The sequence below is a fragment of the Eumetopias jubatus genome, unplaced genomic scaffold (genome assembly GCF_037043125.1).
Source record: "Eumetopias jubatus isolate StellerSeaLion01/CBP00866 unplaced genomic scaffold, mEumJub1_p1.0 scaffold_5, whole genome shotgun sequence".
Taxonomy (NCBI): Eukaryota; Metazoa; Chordata; class Mammalia; order Carnivora; family Otariidae; genus Eumetopias; species Eumetopias jubatus.
Genome location: NW_028274811.1, coordinates 131,733,097 through 131,754,186, shown reverse-complemented (window position 1 = coordinate 131,754,186; position 21,090 = coordinate 131,733,097).

The window sequence follows — 21,090 nt, the reverse complement described above, 5'->3', positions numbered from 1 at the left end:
AACATACCTAGGTTTTATATTGTTATGCTTATTTCTTCTTAGCTTAGAAAACCTATTACATAACATTTATATTTATACTATTATATGGTTATTTATATTTCCATGAAATCCACTTTTACCATATATACTAATTTAATTAGTATAACGACTAATTTCTTTATAGCTCTGTTCTTTAGGTTTATGCCTTTTCTAATGATAACAGGCAATTCACATGTGATGTTCTTAATGAATTTTCAGAATCTAAGATCAATTTTTTGAAGTGAAATCTGAAATTAATTTTAATTCAGAGTTCTGCAACTTATTCATTATTAACAGACATTAATACACTGGGTAAATATTCTAATTCCCAAATCAGTGATTCAAAGTGTTTCTGTAACATTAAAATGGCCCAGATAAGTTTTGTATCTTATCTCAACACTCTTGATTTCATGGATGGTTTAGATATGTTTTAAATTCAAATGTTTAGAAAATCTCTGAGTAATAAACTACAGACATATTCCCCGTGAAATGCTACATACTGCTTTAATATTTATAAACATATTTAATAGTGAATTTATACTTTTGCATTGGTCATTTATAAGTACATTGAAGAATTAAATGTTTAGGATTCAGATATATTTTGGAAATAGAAAATGAGATAAGAAAGAATTTTTTTTTTTTTAGAGATTTTATTTATTTATTTGACAGAGAGAGAGACACAGCGAGAGAGGGAACACAAGCAGGGGAAGTTGGAGAGGGAGAAGCAGGCTTCCTGCTGAGCAGGGAGCCCAATGCGGGGCTCGATCCCAGGACCCTGGGATAATGACCCGAGCCGAAGGCAGATGTTTAATGACTGAGCCACCCAGGTGCCCCAAGAAAGAATGTTTAATTGTGAATTTCATTACATTTTTAAGTTTTTATTTTAATTCCAGTTAACATAGAGTGTTATATCAGTTTCAAGTGTACAATATAGAAATTTCATTATTTATAAATAAAGATTTCATGACTATCCTTCCTCCTCCATTAGAATTCATTATTAATTGGACTTTCCCCTTAAACTATTATTTTTTCTTAAACTCTTAGAAAAGCTTTTCTTTGAGAAAATGTGGCTGTCAATACTTCAGCTTCATGTGAAATTATAAATATAATGCAAATTGATCATCTTTTTAGTTTTTTCTTAAATATAACTGGAAATCAAAAAAGAAAGAAACCTGGAAAGTCATCTCAGCAAACCTTGCCAAAACAATTATGTATTTGATGAATTATGCACAAAATTGTGTGCATGTCCAATTAGTAATGTTATCACAAATAAAGTCAATTTATTATGTAAATATAAGGTATGGCATACTTATTTTATATTTTTTTTCTAACCATCTAGGATAAACTTACTAAGATTAAACAAACATTCTCATGTCAATTATGTGATTAAGATATCATTCTTTCGTCCTTATTTCTAGTTGTTTCTGGCAAATTAAAGATACCCACATTTTTAACACTCTTTCCATCAAGAGACTAGGCCTATGTCTTACACAAATTCTATTTCTGAGATACTAATATACTCCCAATGAAATGAAGGTAATGTAATAAAAAATGACAAATACTTGTCATAGTTTGGGCTATTATAACAAAATACCACAACCTGGGTGGTTTATCAACAACGGAAGTTATTTCTCACAGTTCTGGAGGTCTGCGATCAAGGTACAAACATGGTTGAGTCTTGGGAAGCGCACTTTAGTGGTGGTTGCAGACAGCAGACTTTTGTTGTATCCTTACATGGTAGAATAGAGTTACATAGCGATCTGGCCTCTTCTTAAAAGGGCACTAATACATTCATGAGGCTCCACCCTTATGATCTAACTACCTCTCAAAGGCCACACTTTCAAAATACTACCACACTGGGATAAATGTTTCAACATTTAAATTTTGGGAGTACATAAACATCCAGTCCATTGAAATGATACAAAGTGTTTTCAAGGATGAGGAGCAAGCTGACCAATGCATACTGCTGATGGAAATGTTCAAACACACTCACTCTTTGCCACTAACTACTAAACATAATATACACATCATCTATGATACAATTCCATGTCTAGTATATACCCAAAAGGTAATGCAAGCTGTGTTTACAAAAAATATGCATAAAATGCTCACCACATCATTTATAACAGCCAAAAACTGAAAAAAATTCCAGACAATAGAATGGATAAATTATTGTACAATCACACAGTGGAATACTATGCAACACTGAAAATGAATTATCTATAAACACAGACAACAGTATGAGTAGATCTCACAAATACAAGAGAGCAGATTAAACACTAAGTGTATAAATTTATATAAAATTCAGAAGTAGGCAAAACAAGTATATAGTTTAAGAAATCAGAATAGTGGTTACCCTTACAGGGGTGTGGAGACTAAAAAGGAATTCAAGGGACTTCTGGATCATTGATAATGTTTATAAACCCGTGTATTGTTTACATCACTAGTTTGTGAAAATTCAGCAAGCTGTATACTCATAAATATGTGTTTTTTAACATTGACACTATGAATGTTATGCTTCAATATTTTTTTTTAATTTAGGTTATTAGGTCTCCAGGTCCTTTGCTTCTCTTGGAATAATTCAGGTATAAGTCACAGATATTTACTCATCTTAAATTCCAGAAGGTGGGGTGCCTGGGTGGCCCAGTCGGTTAAGTATCCAACTCTTGATTTCTGCTCAGGTCATGATCTCAGGATCATGAAATCAAACCCCGTGTTGGGCCCTGCACTCAGTGCAGAGTCTGCTTGTCCTTTTCCCTCCCCCTGCTTGCATGCATGCTGTCTCTCACTCTTTCTCTAAAATAAATAAATTAATTAATTAAAAAAATTCCAGAGGGTAATATCTATTCAAATATGACTTACTAGCATATATTTTATACCTCTGAGTTGCAGGAAAAAAAGAAAAATTTATGAAAAAGACCAAATCTGTTGCAATAAATATTTTATTTATTTATTTATTTTTAATTTTATTTATTTATTTGAGAGAGAGCAAGCTAAAGAGAGAGAGAGAGAGTGGACAAGCAAGGAAGGGGCAAAGGGAGAAGCAGACTCCCCGCTGAGCAGGGTGCCTGATGTGCGGCTTGATCCCAGGTCCCCAGGATCATGACCCGAGCTGAAGGCAGATCCTTAACTGAGCCACTCAGGTGACCTTCAACAACTATTTTAAAAAGATTTCCTATATTTCTAAAAAAAATGAATAGCAATGATAATAATAGTAGTAGTAATGGTTATTATTTATTAAGCACTAATGGTTGGTGGATATTATATTATGTTCTTTATATCAGTTAGCTCATTTAATTCTCAAAAGAACCCAAAATAGTTGACATTAACAATTTTTTATCATAAAAATCATATTTGGGGTAACAAGCTACCAAAAAATTCTTCTACGTTAGTTTGAATTTTCCATTTGTATCTTCATTTTCATTATGTTGGTGAGTGATTCATGGTATAGATTTATGATATATTATATTGTTACTTGGTTGTTTTTAGAGACAACCTCCAGTGTTTCTGAATCCATTAAAGTGATGCAGGATATGTTTCCCACACATGAAGTACAAGAAGTGAATTAATTAAATGGAAGGGTTGGAATGCTAGCCAACCTCTAAGAAGGCCTTAAAAAATACCCATCTACTAGTACCCTTTCTCTTTTCTTGAGTATGAAGTAAACTTAATAACTTCTAACAGATAGAATATAGCAGAAGGGATCGAATTAGACTGGCTCCCTTTGGGGCACATAATATACTCTTCGATGTTTTCTTTCTTGCTCTTTCTTAGCTTGCTTACCCTAGGGGAAATCAGAGCCCATGTTATGAGGCATCCGAGTTAAGAAGCCCATATGGCAAGAAAACAAGGCCTGACTAAAACACATGGATAAACATGGACTCAGACCACTGCCCACCTCTGCAACTGAATTTCCAGATAAAACCACAACCCCAAGCAACAACTTGCCAGTTAAGTAACCATATGAAAGCACTATAACAAAGGCACCCAGCTAAGCTGCACCTGATTCTTGACCCCATATCACATAAACTGTGAAATATCAAAGATTTTCTGGAAATTTGTTATATAATAATACATAACCAATATAGATTTTGGTACCAATAATTAGCAGTAACAAACACCTAAAATATGCAAGTGGCTTTGGGACAGAGCAATGAACTTTTAGAAAAGTGTTTGCAAAAAAGTAAAAATGCCTAGAACACACCATGGAATTTTAGACTTAAAGAAGTTGCTGGTGAGTGCTTAAAGGACAGTGACACCTATTTTACTTAAATGGTAGAAATGGGTATTCTTGTTATTCAGTGGCATAACATTTAAATGGAGTATAGCAAATGTGCCTAATGAACTGTATCTATCTAACATTTTAACCAAAGTCTTGAAGATGTTACCTGACTTCTTCTGGCTTCTCGTAGTGAAATGTGAGAGGAGAGATAAATTGAAGAAAAATCTATCAAATAAAATTTCACGAATTTTGAAAATCCTCAGCCCCTTAAAAGGTGTTTGATACTAAAATAAAGAAATAACTTCCAACAAATGACTTCCAAGCAAAGTTCACATCCAGGGTCCTACAATAAAAACATGGTCTAAGTATGAAGTCAAAGACAAAAACCCTTAGAGATTTTAAATGTAAATATCATAGATCCTCTCAAATAGTAGGGCTTCTAAGAAAAATAAGGACATTGTCCCTCAGTAGAAGGCCAACGTAGAAAGTGGTTTATCTTGAAAAATCTGCAGATAAGGCTTTTGTCTAACTCAGTAGTCTCCAAAATGATTCCCAGAAGATCCACACATTTCCTAAATGAGTTACATATGTGGAAACATCACTAGCATTTACTGAGCTAAGACAGAAACAGTACAGAATCAAGAAAGTCCTTTGGACCCTCTCAGTCATACTGGCAGGAAGCAGGCTGAAATTGCTATTTAGCAGCACAAATAAACTAAAAGAAACATGGAAAAGGAAAGATAACTCAGAGGGCAGAACTAAGATTCTAGGGGTTGACACAAAAGCAATGGAGAATGATTCCAGGGACTTGTAACCTAATCAAGAAACTTCTAATATCCGCCTAACTAGATAGCAGAACTGATATGGGACAGTGATTCTCTTGTTCCTCCAATTGTTCCCATTTTTAAACAAGAATGTCTATAATGATTGTTCTCTGTCTACCCATCATTACTACTGAGTGTGTGTAAGAGGCGGATAACTTGCCTCCTTAATTTTATAGGTAGAGATCAAGTGGAACAGTATTTAAGAAGTACTTAAGGGACCAGGGAGCCTCATTCATACCTGGACCTGATAGAGAAAATAAGATTCTGGATTTTAAGCAGATGCTTTTTGAAAAACTTCCAAAGGTGTGAATGTATTTTGCATAAGGGAAGGACATGAATCCTGGATGCCAGAAGACAGACTGTGGTAGGTATCCTCAAAAATGGCCCTCAATTCTCCCATCTCCTTATATTTACAGGCTTTTGTATTATCCCTCTTTATTTTTATTCAGATATTGAACATTAATAAACTGTCATTTTAGTAATAGATGATACTGGACTATTTTGGAAATATTAAAAAATATGGGAAAAAATAGGAAAGGAAAGAATGTAAGTGAAAAGTTTATCCATAAATTTACCATAGGAAGATGTTTTATGCATTGCCTGCCATTAGATTTTGTGTCATTTTCTCTTTTTAAAAATGGTCATAACACATTCACAAAATGGTGTTAAACATTTCACATTTCATCAAATTTTAGGCAATTGTGTGTAATTGTAAGTAACTCCATAGATACCATAATAGTGCACAATGATTTATTTTCTATAGTTAAAATTTTATTTATATATAGATATGATTGTGAACTCAAAATAGCATTATTTGGTCTAATGTTATTAATATATTAACACTTTTGATTCAAATCAATCCCTTATTACTAAGTACATAAGAATGTATGAAATTATTCAATTAGTAAATTATTGTTAGAACATAATTATGAAATGCCATGACTGCTATTTTTCAAATATATCATAAATGCTGTCTTTTCCAAAGTAATTACCTAGTAATCCGCGAGCTTCTATTGATGATCCTGCCACTCTTCTCACTATTTGAGGAATATTCCTTTTAAATTTGTCTTCAAATTCGTTGTTGAAATGCCTTCAATATTCTCATAGTTTCCTAATTAGATGATAGATTTAATTTCTGGAAATATGCCCAAGGCATTGTGGGAAAAGTCTGGCTTATCAAGCTAAGTAATATAATTTTTATTATTTGTCTATAAATACAGATAATTTTGATATTCCTTGAAAAGTTCTATGAGCTAAATTCAAAATGAGAAAAAATGAGGTTTCAACAAGAAAAGCTTCATTACAATATGGCTTATTCTCTCAAAGTTTACAGTGGAAAGTTCAATATTCATTTGAGTCTGTAGGCTTGGTATGCTTATAAAAATAATCCGTCACATTATAATCACATCTAATACATTCCGCTAATTGTGTCTTTATGGCTTAATAGAGTTATTTTTTCCCCAAAAACATTCAACTTAGACAACATTAATGAGATCAGACTTAATTTGCAATAGACTCAGTGAAATGAAAAATTAGGTTAGCTTGATTTAACACAATTGGCCAAAAGGCCAAAGTAAATCCTTTTTTTAAAAGATGAATTCCGTGTCTCTATCCTGTCTTCTTAAGACTTGATACACTTGTAGTTTGCTCCAATAATTATTTAGTTATTACAGCTTTGTATGCATCTCCGATGACATGAACTAGCTATGACCTTGGGTAAGTTATCTTATCTCTCTGTGACTCAGTTTCTTATTCTGTACAATAGAAATAATATTTACTTTGTGTTATTTTTGAAAGAATTAAAATAAGTGACTCTATCATAATGCTTAGTGGAGTGCTTCCCACATAAGCACTTAATAATATTTAGACATCATTATAATCATTTTTCTATTTAATTATTTTCTTAATTATCCTGCCCCCTCCTAATTTTCCTCTCATCTTCTTAGGCCTAATGTTTTATAATACCATTTGCCAATGTCCATGTCCATTTCCCATTGTCAACCTAGTCCTTCCTTAGATATGTTTATGAATTCAATTTAGGCACAATCATACTTCACAAACTGAAAACCAGTTTGTCTTTTTCAGATTTCTTTTTTAATATCTAAAGCTGATTTATTGAATAAGCTAGAGTAGTAAGCTAGCAGAAGTCAACTTTTTTTTTTATTGTTCTCACTGCAAGTTCTTCAAATCATCCTTCCCTGACTCAAAAGCTCAGGCATATCTCTTAGTTTTTCTACTTAACCTTCATTTACTAATAAGCCATATGGTTTCAAATACTAAAGAGCACTGTCAAGTCTAATGTTAAAGCCTCAATTGTTTCTTCAGTTTAAGCTGGTATTCCACACTGACATAATTCCACCTGGACTTAGTTTTATGCTTGCAGTGAAAATGGGGCAAGGCCCGAAAGGATTATTGCATTTATTCCACTTTCACTTTTATCCTATCCCCTCATTTACTTTTAGCCTCTGGATCCTAGAATGGTAACAGGAAGTAGAGGAAAGGAGGGCTAAGGAGACTGGTTAACATCTGATCGTGGAGTCTTCTTTAGTGTTCTGCTTCATGGTACTGTCCTGTAATTTTTTTAAATGCCTTTTTGAGAACCTTCTAGTGCATTTCTTTCTGATACAAGTGGTTCAGTTTCTTATTGATCGTCTTTCCTAAACACTCCCCAATAGTGTTTTTGATGCAAGGTGACTCACACTGGCACTGGGTTCACTTGGGCTGGAATATTTTCAAGATAAATCAAATTCAGCTACCTTCCATGAAGTCCACCTGAATCTTGAGAGGACCTGACAAAATCTGGAAGGTCAAGTTGCTCTCTCTGCATCTCTTATCATACGTAAGGACATATTAAGTCCCTTAAGTGTAGAATGATCCAAGAAGGGGTCTGGCAGTAACTAATTCTCCACACCACAATCACTGGTGGGCACAGGTCGTGTTTTCCAATGGCTTCTCTTTAAGTCACTCCCTTTCTTGGTTGGAGGCAAAGAGGAAGGAAGCATGCATTCACACCCCACTAAAAAGGAGACAATAAAAGTACTTAGCATTCAACCAACCTCTCCCAAATAAATGTCCACTAGTTAAACTTTTTTGATCAATATTCTTACTTCCTTTTATATACTCTTAAATAGGATGATAAACTTATGACCATCACTTAACCCTGTAACAACATTACTTTTTTTAATCTTAAGAGTCTCAACCAAAATTCTGAAACAACAGGGTGTCTGGGTGGCTCAGCTGGTTAAGCAACTGCCTTCAGCTCAGGTCATGATCCCGGAGTCCCTGGATCGAATCCCGCATCAGACTCCTGGCTCAGCGGGGAGTCTGCTTCTCCCTCTGACACTCTCCCCTCTCATGCTTTCTCTCTCTCTCTAAATAAATAAATAAATAAATAAAATCTTTAAAAAATAATTCTGAAACAACAGAACAATTTCACTTAATATCCTGCTATCTCGTCACGCCCTCATTCATTATATATTCAATTCATAATTTCAACCTGAGCACTAATTCTTATTAGGAGAGAACATTTTATTATCTAACCCCTGATACTGATAGTAGTTAACAGTTTTTAGTTACAGTTTAGCCACTAATTAGCTGAATTATCTGAGGCAAGTTAATAATACAGAGAAGTATTAAAGTTTAAAAGCCCAAACCTGGTCAAATTTGTATATGGAGGTGGACTTGCTGAATTTTCATTCTTGTCCCATTTATAAATTGCATGACTTTAGAGTACTTAATCTCTCTAAACATTAGTTTTTTTTCTGCACATTGATTATATTAAAGCCATATAAATTGTGATAATTATCTCAGAACATACATGTGAATCCTTTAGCTCAGTGTGTGGCACAATATAAACACTCAACATGTCATAAACACTCATAGTTTCTCTGAATATCTCCCTCTCACGACTGTCTCCCTCATCTCTCTTTTGTGGAATTCCCTACAGGAAGCCAGTTTTTCCAGCTCCCTCTTGGAACACAGTCACAGGATAAGAATGTGTTGTGAACATGGGTAACACATTTCTTTTCTGGAACTTTTAAGGACTGGAGGTAGAAGAGCCAAAGAAAAGTCATTGCAGAGTCAGATGCTGTATGGGCCACCTGGGCACTTGTATTTTGTTTTTGTTGTTGAACACCAGGTAGTTCTCCTGAAACCTAGTCTCCAGTCTTCTTGTCCTTCCTCTGAACCTCTGATTGTCTCTATTTCTTAAAATATGTAGAATCATTTTCTGAGGCATGAAATAAAGAGCACTGGTAGATTCAATCATTACTATTGTTTTTCTTATATCTTTCCTAGAGTTTCTTATGAGAAAAGGTATGAATTAGCAGAGCATTCAAAATGTGATATTTTACACAGGTGAATTGTCCCTTTAACTGTGGTGTCACTGTCTCTTCCTTATCTCTTTGCAGCTCCCTTCTCTCTGTTGGTTGTCTTTTCTTTCTCTCTTTCTTTCTTCTTTCTTCTTTCTTTCTTTCTCCTTTCCTTCCTTCTTCTTTCTTTCTTTCTTTCTTTCTTTCTTTCTTTCTTTCTTTCTTTCTTTCTTTCTTTCTTTCTTTCTTCTTTCTTTCTTTCTGTCTTTCTTTCTTTCTTCTTTCTTTCTTTCTCTTTCTTTCTTTCTTTCTTTCTTTCTGTCTTTCTTTTTTCTTTCTTTCTCTTTCTTTCTTTCTTTCTTTCTTTCTTTCTTTCTTTCTTTCTTTCTGTCTTTCTTTCTTTCTCTTTCTTTCTTTCTTTCTTTCTTTCTTTCTTTCTTTCTTTCTTCTTTCTTCTTCTTTCTTTTTTTTTTTTTAAGAGAAGGGGAGAGAGGGAGGGATGAACAGAGGCAGAGGGAGAGGGAGGGAGAGAATCTTAAGCAGGCTCCACGCCTAGAGTGGGGCTCAACCTCATGACCCTGAGCTCATGACCTGAGCTGAAATCAAGAGTCAGATGCTTAACTGACTGAGCCACCCAGGTGCTCTCTGTGTTGGTCTTTCTAATGAAGAGTTCCTCAAATTTTGCTCCTTCTCTTCTCTGCTACATATCCTTCTTTGGCATTGACTTCCAACAACTATCTGTTCTTCCAATGGATGCCTTTTAAATGTCTATTTTTCTAACCTGAGTTCCATACCTATATTTATCTGTCCAGTAATTACAGAATGCTTATTTTTAGATTTTAGTAAATTCTTTTTTTAAAAGATTTTATTTATTTATCAGAGAGAGAGAGACCGAGGCAGGCAGAGGGAGAAGCAGGCTCCTTGCTCAGCAAGGAGCCCGATGTGGGACTCAATCCCAGGACCCTGGGATCATGATCTGAGCCGAAGGCAGATGCTTAACCGACTGAGCCACCCAGGCATCCCTAGATTTTAGTAAATTCTTAAAAATAAATATTTCTCAATTTGATTATAGCTCTTTCTTCCACAAATGTTTCCTTCCCAATGCATTCTCTATCTTCTTAAGCAGTCCTGTGTTCTCAGTGAGCCACATAGGAAAGCTGACATAAATTTTCTTCAAATTTCCACAGCCAATTATTTGTGTAAATCTTAAAGATACAACTTGACAAGATTTTTTACTTCATCTTTCCCTTGCAATAATACTGTTGCCTTAATTTGCAGCTCATTATTTTCTTCCGGAGTTGTTGGGTTTGATTCCTTACCAGTTTTAAGGCCTCCATTGTCTACTTATGCAAAATACATGAATTATATAGTTTGCCATCAAGATAAAGCTTCTAAGCAGAAACTTAAACTTTGCTATTTTTTTTTCTGTTTTCCTTAAACACTTTCAATGACTTCAGGCTGCATGTGTAAGATCTCACTTAATAACAGCCATGTCATAAATGTTTTAAGTAAAATTCATAAATGGAAGGAAAATGATTTTTACTGTTATGTAATCACAAGTACACATGGAATTCCTTTCCACCGCCACAGTTTGAAAGTCCCATCTTTCTTTTTGGTTGTTTCTCCTTCCTTCTTCTCACCATTTCACAATCTCCATACATAGTACATTCTACTTTTTTTTTTGGAGAGAGGAGAGGTGAAGGAGAAGGAGAGAGAGCATCCTAAGCAGGCTCCACGCCCAGTGCAGAGCCTGACACCTGGCTCGATCTCACGATCCAGAGATCATGATCTGAGCTGAAAATCAAGGGTCCAACGCCTAACCAACTGAGCCACTCAGGGCACCTCCATACGTTCTACTTTTAAACCATACTTCCAGCTCCCAAGTTCCATCCTAAGCTACTGGAGTACTGTAGATATCATTTCTTAGCTTCCTTTTGGTGGTGGCAAAAGGAAAATATTATCGTATATGGATAGAGCTGACATTAGGCCTGTTACAGTCTTCAGAATCTGCAATCATATTATTTTCTTACTAATGTCATCCTAGAAGACATGCATATTTCAAGTAACAAAGTTTCTGTATCTCTAATAGAATATCCTTTCCACCAGAGGTAAGCAGTATCTTAAAAAGGAATGAAGGTAAAAATCCCATAGGTACAGATATAGAATACTATTACATCTCCTGTCCTAATGTTTAATTCTGACCCTGGCATGTTTTCTAATTTATTTTTCTACCATAATATCTTCTGGCAGAGACTGCAAATTGCCTGAATACCTCTCCTTTATTTAGAGATCTTCTTTAAATATTTTTATTTAAGGCTACAATTTTCTAGTCTATGAGATTTGCTCCAGAGTCTCTCTTACATTTCTTACTTTTACATATTCAGTGTGACTAAGATTTGGACTATGAGATGGAAATAGAGGTGTGGGTGGGACTTCAAAAAATTATAAGAAGCAGTACATGTGTTCTTTTTTCCTTTTAAACAAGAAACTTTCCTTATTTACCTAGCCTGCAAAGTAGTCCTGATGATAAAGCTCAAATAACTTCCTTGGACCAAGAGATGATTTTTATATTTTGAAACTAATTTATAAAGACAACAGAGCATAGAAACAAAAGAACCCTGAGTCCTTCTAGAAACCACTATATTAGCCTTGGACTCCTATCTTCAGAATATTTTTTTAAAGTGATAGAGAAATAGATTTGTATTTTTTACCCCAACAGTGTTCTATGCACTTGATCCCAGTCCTAAATATTATGCCTTCCCATTTCTCCATTTGCTTTCTCTCTATCCCTCTTACATATGCACACAGGCACACACATACATGAAGATGCCCAGTAACCCGAAACTATTTCATATATAAAGCCAACTGGGTGCATCTCATCCCAACTCTGTATTCAATGACATCACATTGGTAGCCTGAAATCAGCCATGGTGGTCATTTATACCAGAGAACTTAGCAAACATGATACATCAGGTCTTTTATTCATATTTTTAAAAATCCTGGACCACAGTTGTTAAACCCAGCCCATCCAGGCCCATGCTACAGTAGACAGTCTACCATTCTGGACATGCAGCCTCGACTTGCCCATTTCTTTAACCTCATTTTATTCATCTACCCTCAGAAGACTGTGCATCCATCATCTGTCCATGTCGCAAGGCCAATCTCTGTCTAGTATATATCAACTTATTTTTCAAGATCCTGTACAAGAATAGTCACTTTATAAGCTGCTTCCACATTTAATCATTTATCTTAGAATTAAATTCACCTTCCTTGTTCTCCTATTGAAATTTTTTCGTGCCACTACATTACTCATTAGAGTTTTCTTTGCCTTATTATCCTCCCACCCAATGCCAGTAAGTTGAGATCTCCTGGAGTGGAGAGAAAGTATACCATTGCTTCTTACTCAAAGTGCCTTGCAAAATTTATTGCACTCAGTTGAAACTGAACAAAAGATTGCTGAGTTTAATTGGCTTTATTACCAGTTTAGAAGCATCTGTGGATGAAGGATATTTTATTTTTCTTACAACTTTCTAATATAGCGCTGGTTTTACAGAAAAGAAAGCACATATTTCTTTTGTTGTTATTATTTCCATTATTATGTTATTTAAATGTTTCAAATGAGTCAATATTATACAGCATAAATTCTTAATAAAAACGACCAATCAACCACAGTGATCTCTGAAATAAGTTTCTCTAACTTTCGAAGTCATAATTTTCCTCATGCTCTGGTTCATTTATTCCACTTCAGACCCATCACTTAAGTTCACACATGCACTAATGATAAAATACAAGATGATGCTATCCTGAAAATTATTCTTTACAGTACTTGGTTGCATACTGCACTAATCAATCCCTTAAAAACCTAAAAATAATTTCAGATATTAGATATAAAATGTTAGCTAACTTTGTATATTTTGTATTAATTTTGCATTATATTTTTGAGTAAATTGTTTATGATTCCTTTTTTTCTTCTCTTTCAAGTCATTTGTTTCCAGGTAGAAAATATCCAATCTAGTAAGCAAGACAAAGCAATGTGGTATTTATTTAGTTAAATGACAGGTAATGTAATTTGAATATACATATAATATATAATATTTATATTTACATAATACATATATAAATAAAACCTAACGACTAAGAATACTGAAATGAGATATATCTTTTGCATCATTGTCTTACTATACTTGAAATTTTCCAAGAGTTATCATGTATAGCTTTTATGAATACAGGCTTTTTTAAAGATTTTGTTTACTTATCTCTTTATTTAGAGAGAGAACATGCACGAGCAGGGGAGGGGCAGAGGGAGAGAGAGAATCTCAAGCAGACTCCACACTGAGCACAGAGACCAGCTTAGGGCTCGATCCCATGACCCTGAGATCATGACCTGAACACAAATCAAAAGTCAAAAGCTTAACCAACTGAGCCACCCAGATGCTCCTGAATATAGACTTTTCTGTTTTTGTTTTGGTTTTTGCCATTCAAAAATGTTTGTTTGCATGTGAAAAGATTTTAATAAATAGATAAAAAGAAAATATGAGATAATCCACAATCTATAATTAACTAGTTTTGTGAGTAAACTTGCCTGAGATTCACTTTCCTTTTATGAATCATACATAGTAAGATTGTTTGACATTGTCATTGAGTAGCAAATGAGATAGTGCATACACAATGGCTGGGAAATGAAACAGTATTATAAAATATATTTTTAAATATATGTTACATTTTTCCTGGGTGCTAAGAATAAAGTGATGAATAAAAAAGACAATGGATGGAGATTGTCTTCTGTGATGGATGTGCAGTCTAGTAAGGAAGACAAGCCAAATTTGTAAGTAGAATTATCTATAATATTTTCACCCTCTCACCTTCTTTTCTCTCACTGACCCCATGACAACCCCATCATTTTGCTCTAACCACCTTTACCATTCTTCTTTTGTAACCATAACTGATGTAACATTTGATGTTATCGACTACTTCTCACTATAAATATTCTCTTTACATTCTTTCTATCTATATTAGAATTTAAAAAAGACAGAATCAACATGTTATATATAACCAAAATATATATAACCAACAGATGTTAAATAAAAACCAAAAAATAATTTCAGTAAATACTAGGTAGCACTGTACATTTAAATTACTTTTACATTGTATTTTTGAGTAATGTTTTGTTTTTTTTTTTGTTTCTACTTCAAGTCATTTTCTTCCAGGTAGAGAGAAGGAGAAAGAGATTTATAAGGAATTGGCTCACATGAGTATGGAGGCTGACAATTCCTAAGATCTGCAGTTGGCAAGCTGGAGAACCAGGAGTCCTAATGCTAAGGTTCCAGTTCAAGTCCAAAGGCCTGAGAATCAAAAGAAGAGATGATAGAGTTCCAGTCTGAAGGCTAGCATACTTGAGAGCCAGAAAGAGCCAATGCTTCAGTTGGAGTCTGAAGGCAGGAAAAAACAGATGCTCCAGTTCAAAGGCAGTCAGACAGGAGGAATCCCCTGTTAGTCACAGGAGGTTTTCCCTTTTTGTTCTATTCAGACCTTCTTTTGATTGCATGAGGCCCACACACATGATGAAAGCAAGCTACTTTACTCAGTTTATTGATGTAAATATTAATCTCATCCAAAGACATCCTCACACATATACCCAGAATAATGTTTAAGCAGATGTCTGTGTACTCTGGCGCAGTCAAGTTGACCATAAAAGTTAAATAGACTATCATATAATATTCTCTCTCTCTGGCCAATTCTTAATAGATTCCTCTTTCTACAACTGTTCTTTAAGAGTTTTTCTTCCCCAGGGTTTTATACTAATCTTTTTCTGGGTGATCTCATGCACACACATAACAAAAAAGATTTGAACAGTTATGTCAGAATAAAATTACTATCTCTCATTCAGCACCAATTTTTATAAATTACTGAATGAATACAAACAGCAAACACAGATGAACCATCGTGTAAATGAAGAAAACTGATAATACAGATGCAGCTCCCCAAATTGCCCTTTTCTCCCCTATAGGAACATGCTTAATCTCAGATTTAAAAGATAAGTTACTCTCTAAGCGAAATATGAAGAAAGAATGATTATGCAAAGGAGCCATTTCAGGAACCATATTTCCATAAATCCACAAATTCCACCTTTTTTTTTTTACAATAAGTAACCCACACAAGGAATATGCTGCAAAAATATTTTAAGTAGGACTCTTCATTGTCTTTCTGATGGTAAATAAGATTAATATCTTTTCTAGAAAGGCTCATCTGTAGCATACTCACAAGGAGATTATACGAAGGTCATTTCTCTTCCCAGAGAGCCCAGATAGATAAGAAATAAGTTAAAAGCCTGCACCTGACCTTAAAATAGGAGGATTATCCTAGACTATCTGGGCAAATCCAAGGTAATTGCACAAGTCCTTAAAAGCAGAGAGTCAGTGAAAAAGCCATGGCAGGGGGGTTGTTGAAGATGTCCAAAGGGTGGGAGAGATTCCACTCATCATTGTTGGAGGGGCTGCCATAAGGAAAGCATGAGAAGGAATGTAGACAGCCTCTACCAGCAAAGACTGACCCCTGGCTGACAGCCACTGTCGAAATGGCGACATCAGTCATAAGGCCACAAGGTCCAGAATTGGGCCACAACCTGAATGAATTTAGATGCCGATTCTTTTCAACACCTTACAATAAGCACCTGGCTGACACCCTGATCATGGCTTTGTGAAATGTTGATTAGAAAAACCATGGAGCCAACCAGGCCTTCTGACCTACAGAACTGTGAGATAATAAATACATGTTATTTTAAGTCACTAAATTCATGGTAATTTACCATGACAGAAATAAAAAATGAATGCAATGATCAAAATTAAACTTATTTTCTTACTGCTCCTTTTACCCATTTCTCAACTCCTTTCTACTTTTGCAATCTCAGACGGAAAACAAAACAAAACAAAACACCTCAATTTAATTTGGTTCATTAGGCTCTTTAATCAACTGTGAAATCCCACCAGCAACAAACCTGAAACTTTTTTTTTTTTTTTTTTTCACTGTAGTGGGGGAATCTCTTGTTTTCCTTTTTGGCCTCTCCCTTTATGAGATAACCATATCTCTGACCCCTCTCTTTTAATCACCGCCCCAAAAGGAATCCCTCCCTGCCCATTTAGACGCAAATCGTCCTGCCAACCAGGAAATCCCTCTTCAAAGCCAAGAGAAGTAGGAGGGAGCGATGGACTACTGCAAGGACAGCTCTTTACCCCATACACGGTGGCAGAGAGGTGGCGATCATAGGGGCCTTAAGGTCCCTGCTTCTTCACCGCCACGACGCCTGTCGCTTGCACCTCCTTTGGTCTGAAGGGACACACGGGCTCCGCTTTTATCTGGTGCCCAGAGCCTGCGCACTGGCGCCTCCTCAGCACCTACCCTGGAGACCAGACAGGGAAGGGGAGGGCAAGGGAGGGCAAGGCAGGGCAAGGAGGGTCCAGGATGAGGTGGATTTGAGAGTGGGAGGCAGCGCAGCACCTCAGCCGGTAGTGGGAGGGGCTCGTTCCCCGGGCTTAGGGTTATCACCCTCCCACCCAGCGGCGGCGCGCCCAGGCTCACCGACGTGCAGACTTGAGGGCTACTTGGGAAAGAGAGCTAAAGAACCAGTTCCACCAAATACAAAAACATCGCCAAACCTGAGAATCGCTGAATGCAACTGTGGTGAAAAACACGGAGCTCCTCTCCACCTCACCACCTGCGTGAGTTATCTTCCAGCCCCTGTGGAAAGGCAAGGGCGGGGGGCAGCCCACAAGCCAATTGCCCACTGCAGGCGGGCAGCTTGGTCCTCTCCTCCCCTGTGCCTGCGGAGCGGCTGGACCCACCTTCGCTGCCTTCCCCGCCTTTTTTCCAGCTGAAATATTTCTTGAATTCACCCACTTACCTCCTTTCTTTCATCCACTACGCTGGTTTATTCACCAACTTCCCTCTTCTTAGTATCTAAAACAGATTCTATCTTTATTCACTATTTGCTACCTGACAAATTATTCTCTGCTCTGCAGCCTAGAAATTGTAAAATATAATCATACTTATAGAACCCTCTGATATTCTCCTTTTGATTGAAGGATAAAAATAACTTTTTAGCATAGCTTATAAGGTCCTTCATTAACAGTTTTGTAAGAAGTATAAGTAGAAACCCATGAAAATCACCTCACTCCCACATTCCAAAGAGAAAATCAGAATCAAAACCACATCCAAAGGGGTGAGGAGCAGAGTTAGAGTTTAGAACCACCAGCAAAGATTTAAAGAATGCATTCAAATTATGTATCTTCCCCCAGCAAAACAAGAAAAAACAAAAACAAACAAATAAAAAACAGCAAATATATTTCTGGAAAACTACCAAGCAACTGAAGTCCTCTTGGAAGTCATCCAACTGGGAAAGGAATCACACCAATGAACATGTGTCTAAATGTCAACCAATTTACTGTTGCATTGGAGTAATCACACCTCCACAATTAACATCAATTTGCTTTTACCTCTGAAAAACCACTAATCCTTCAAGTCCATACCTTCCAAACCTACATAAGACAGCCATTTGCTCTGCTCAGAAAGATCATGCTTTTATAGTATAGTTCTCTAAAACCTCAGTAGGCAATGATTTGTGAGTGTGTGTATATGTGTGTTTAGTTTTAGATATGAACTGGTGTTCTCCTCTTTTGACAGGGTACAATGATCTGGGCATCTGTAAATGACTTGGCTATTAGTAGCAAGGTTGAAAGATCCAGGACAACAATTTAGGAGTGATGTGGATGGATATAAGGAGAGAATGCAAAATGCGACAATGTTTGTGTCTTATGTTAATGCTTATCAGAAGCTATCCTCCCTTAAAGAGCCTTTAACAATCAAAAAGACAGGTATATAATCCTTTGACCATAAACATTTGGTTCTAATGACAGAATTAAAGGATGTGCGTGTACCTACCAACATGAATTCCCTCTCACAAAGACTAGTTCAGCTATTGCCCCTGGGGATATCCCAACCCTGCATGAATAGAAACCAACACTGTGCCTTTAATAGAGTATAATTCCAGAGAGTGAAAGATAGATGTCATCAGACCTCTTCCATTGTGAAAGGGACAGCAACTTGACACCAATTTTTTATTAACTTTTTAAAATTATGTTATGTTAATCACCATACATTACATCATTAATTTTTGATGTAGTGTTCCATGATTCATTGTTTGTGCATAACACCCAGTGCTCTACGCAGAACGCGCCCTCTTTAATACCCATCACCAGGCTAATGAGTCTGTTTTCACTGACTGTACTGCCTCTCAAACATTAACAATCTGAAGACTTTAAAAATGCTATATCTATTTCTGTGATATTTTACATAATTTTGCCCTTAAATAATTATGTCTTTTAATATCAAAGGAAGTGTTATAATGGGCACATCACCTCAGAATACACTTGTATTACTACACACAGTATCATCAGAAACATCCAAGTTAATAGTATGCTTAAATGGCATGCAAACAGCTTAGCTTAGGCAATAATTTACAGAAAATCTCTGCAGGGGTCCTGTTTCTCCTCTAGGATGCTAAACCAACAGGCAATATGCAGTGCAGTCACTCTAGTATCTGTTAAAAACTCTTTCAAGAGCCAAAAAAATGCTAACACTCCTAATGATGAAATTGAAAAAAATTGTGCTTATCGTCACTGTAAACTTTGAGTCTACAAGATTTGATCTTCTGTTAGATTGAATGTCTTCCATGAAGTACACTATTAGGTTTCTGATGAACTTGTATCTGTGACTAACACCTGATCACTTTGTGTTCCTTAGGCAACTGAACAACCAGAAGGGGGAAAAAAAAGTGGGGAGTGATACTTTACTGATTTTACTACAGATACCGTAATAATCTAGAATTTCTTTTACAGAATAAGGGTAGTTTGAAAACAATGGAATTAATTGTGGCTTTTTTTTAATGCTCTATGCTCATAAGTAACAGATAATGTGAAATTACAACTTCATTCTCAAAAAGCAACCATGTCCTTAGAACTCTCGGGGATTAAGCTCTAGGTTACACCAAAGGCAAGCTATCCAGCCAACCAGGGCTGCCTAAGTATGAGGAAAATATATAATGAGTGACAAAGGAGGGAGACGAATGTAAATTATATCCTCTGAATAAGCTCTAGCAGCAAAGACAATAACTTGTTTTAATAACTTTCTTTCATTAAGTCTTTGAAGATATTGGAACTACCATTTTTAATTTGATTCAGATGTACTTTAGATTTAATAAGAGGACAGAACATGTCTGAGTAGTACAGGCATGGATCATATCCAGCACCCCTATGATTCTCTCAGTTTTTTCTGTCTGTTTTTTTGTTTTTGCTTTTTCCATCCATCTGCAACATCCGATTTTGCAGGGATCACAATCAGCTTCATGTTGGTGCAATATCACAATACCCTTCCCCAGGACCGAACAATCCAGAAATACAAGGGAGTTAATTATTCGTGGAGAGAAATTTTGACCAATTGGAAACAAATACCCATGAATACGTGCTCCCATCTTTGTGCCCAAAATGATGGTCCTTGGAAATATTTAATATATCTTCTCAAGTAGTATCATGAGATAAGAGAGGCAACCACTCAGTGCTGCATTTATGTATTGTTTCCCACTCTTACCTTGATAAGTTCTTCTGAATTCCTAATAATTTTTGAATTATAGTCCCAATAAAGTGGTTTAGAAGTTAGGAAGATTTTTTTAAATTTATTTTTTATTTTTGATATTTTTTAGGAAGTTTTTTTTGTTTTGTTTTGTTTTTTGGTTTGTTGTTGTTTTTAAGTTTTGGATTCTTTCTATTCTGTAAATGTAATTCTAGACCTTTATTATAATTGGAGTCTGCCCGTCGAGTGTCTCCTTTTAGTTTGCCCTTGGTCATTTGGAATTCAAAACTTATAAAATAAAAATTAATTAGTTAAAATAAAATAAAATAAAATAAAACAAAGCAAAATAAAATCCCTATAGTCATTCAGAATGTAAAGTATGGGATGAGTCAAGGGTAAGAGATAAATATAAGTAGAAACAGATTCTATAGTGTTTTGTTTTTCTAGTGTTTTGAAAGTTAAACTGAAAGTATTATTTCATAGGTGGCTAGAGACTCATTGATAATTTTTAAGTTTGGAAGTCACATTTGGAAAGCTGTTATTTACAGAAATTAAACACTCATTTAGGAAGGAATGATGCAGAAAAGATTTGTGTATGTTTGCCAGAAGTGAGGCTATTTCAGTAATGCAGGTGTGAGATGATGAGTTCCAGAACTAAGGTGGTGGGAGTTAGCAAGTAAATAAAATAACACATTTAAAGACATTTAGAGGGAGGGATTGACAAGATTTGATTGCCTATTAAGAATAAGTGGTAAAAGAAGGAAATATATTAAAAATAACTCAATATCAAACTGTACACAAATGATTTGCTTTCTAAAAATGATCCTGTTCCATTTCATAAAGCGAATGACCAGGTAGAAGTGGCTATAATGTGACAAACAAAATGGAGATTTAGGAGTCGATGAAATTATTTAAGAACAATAGTAGGGGCGCCTGGGTGGCTCAGGCGTTAAGTGTCTGCCTTTGGCTCAGGTCATGATCCCAGGGTCCTGGGAATCAAGCCTCTCATCGGGTTCCCTGCTCCGCGGGAAGCCTGCTTCTCCCTCTCCCACTCCCCCTGCTTGTGTTCCCGCTCTCACTGTCTCTCTCTCTGTCA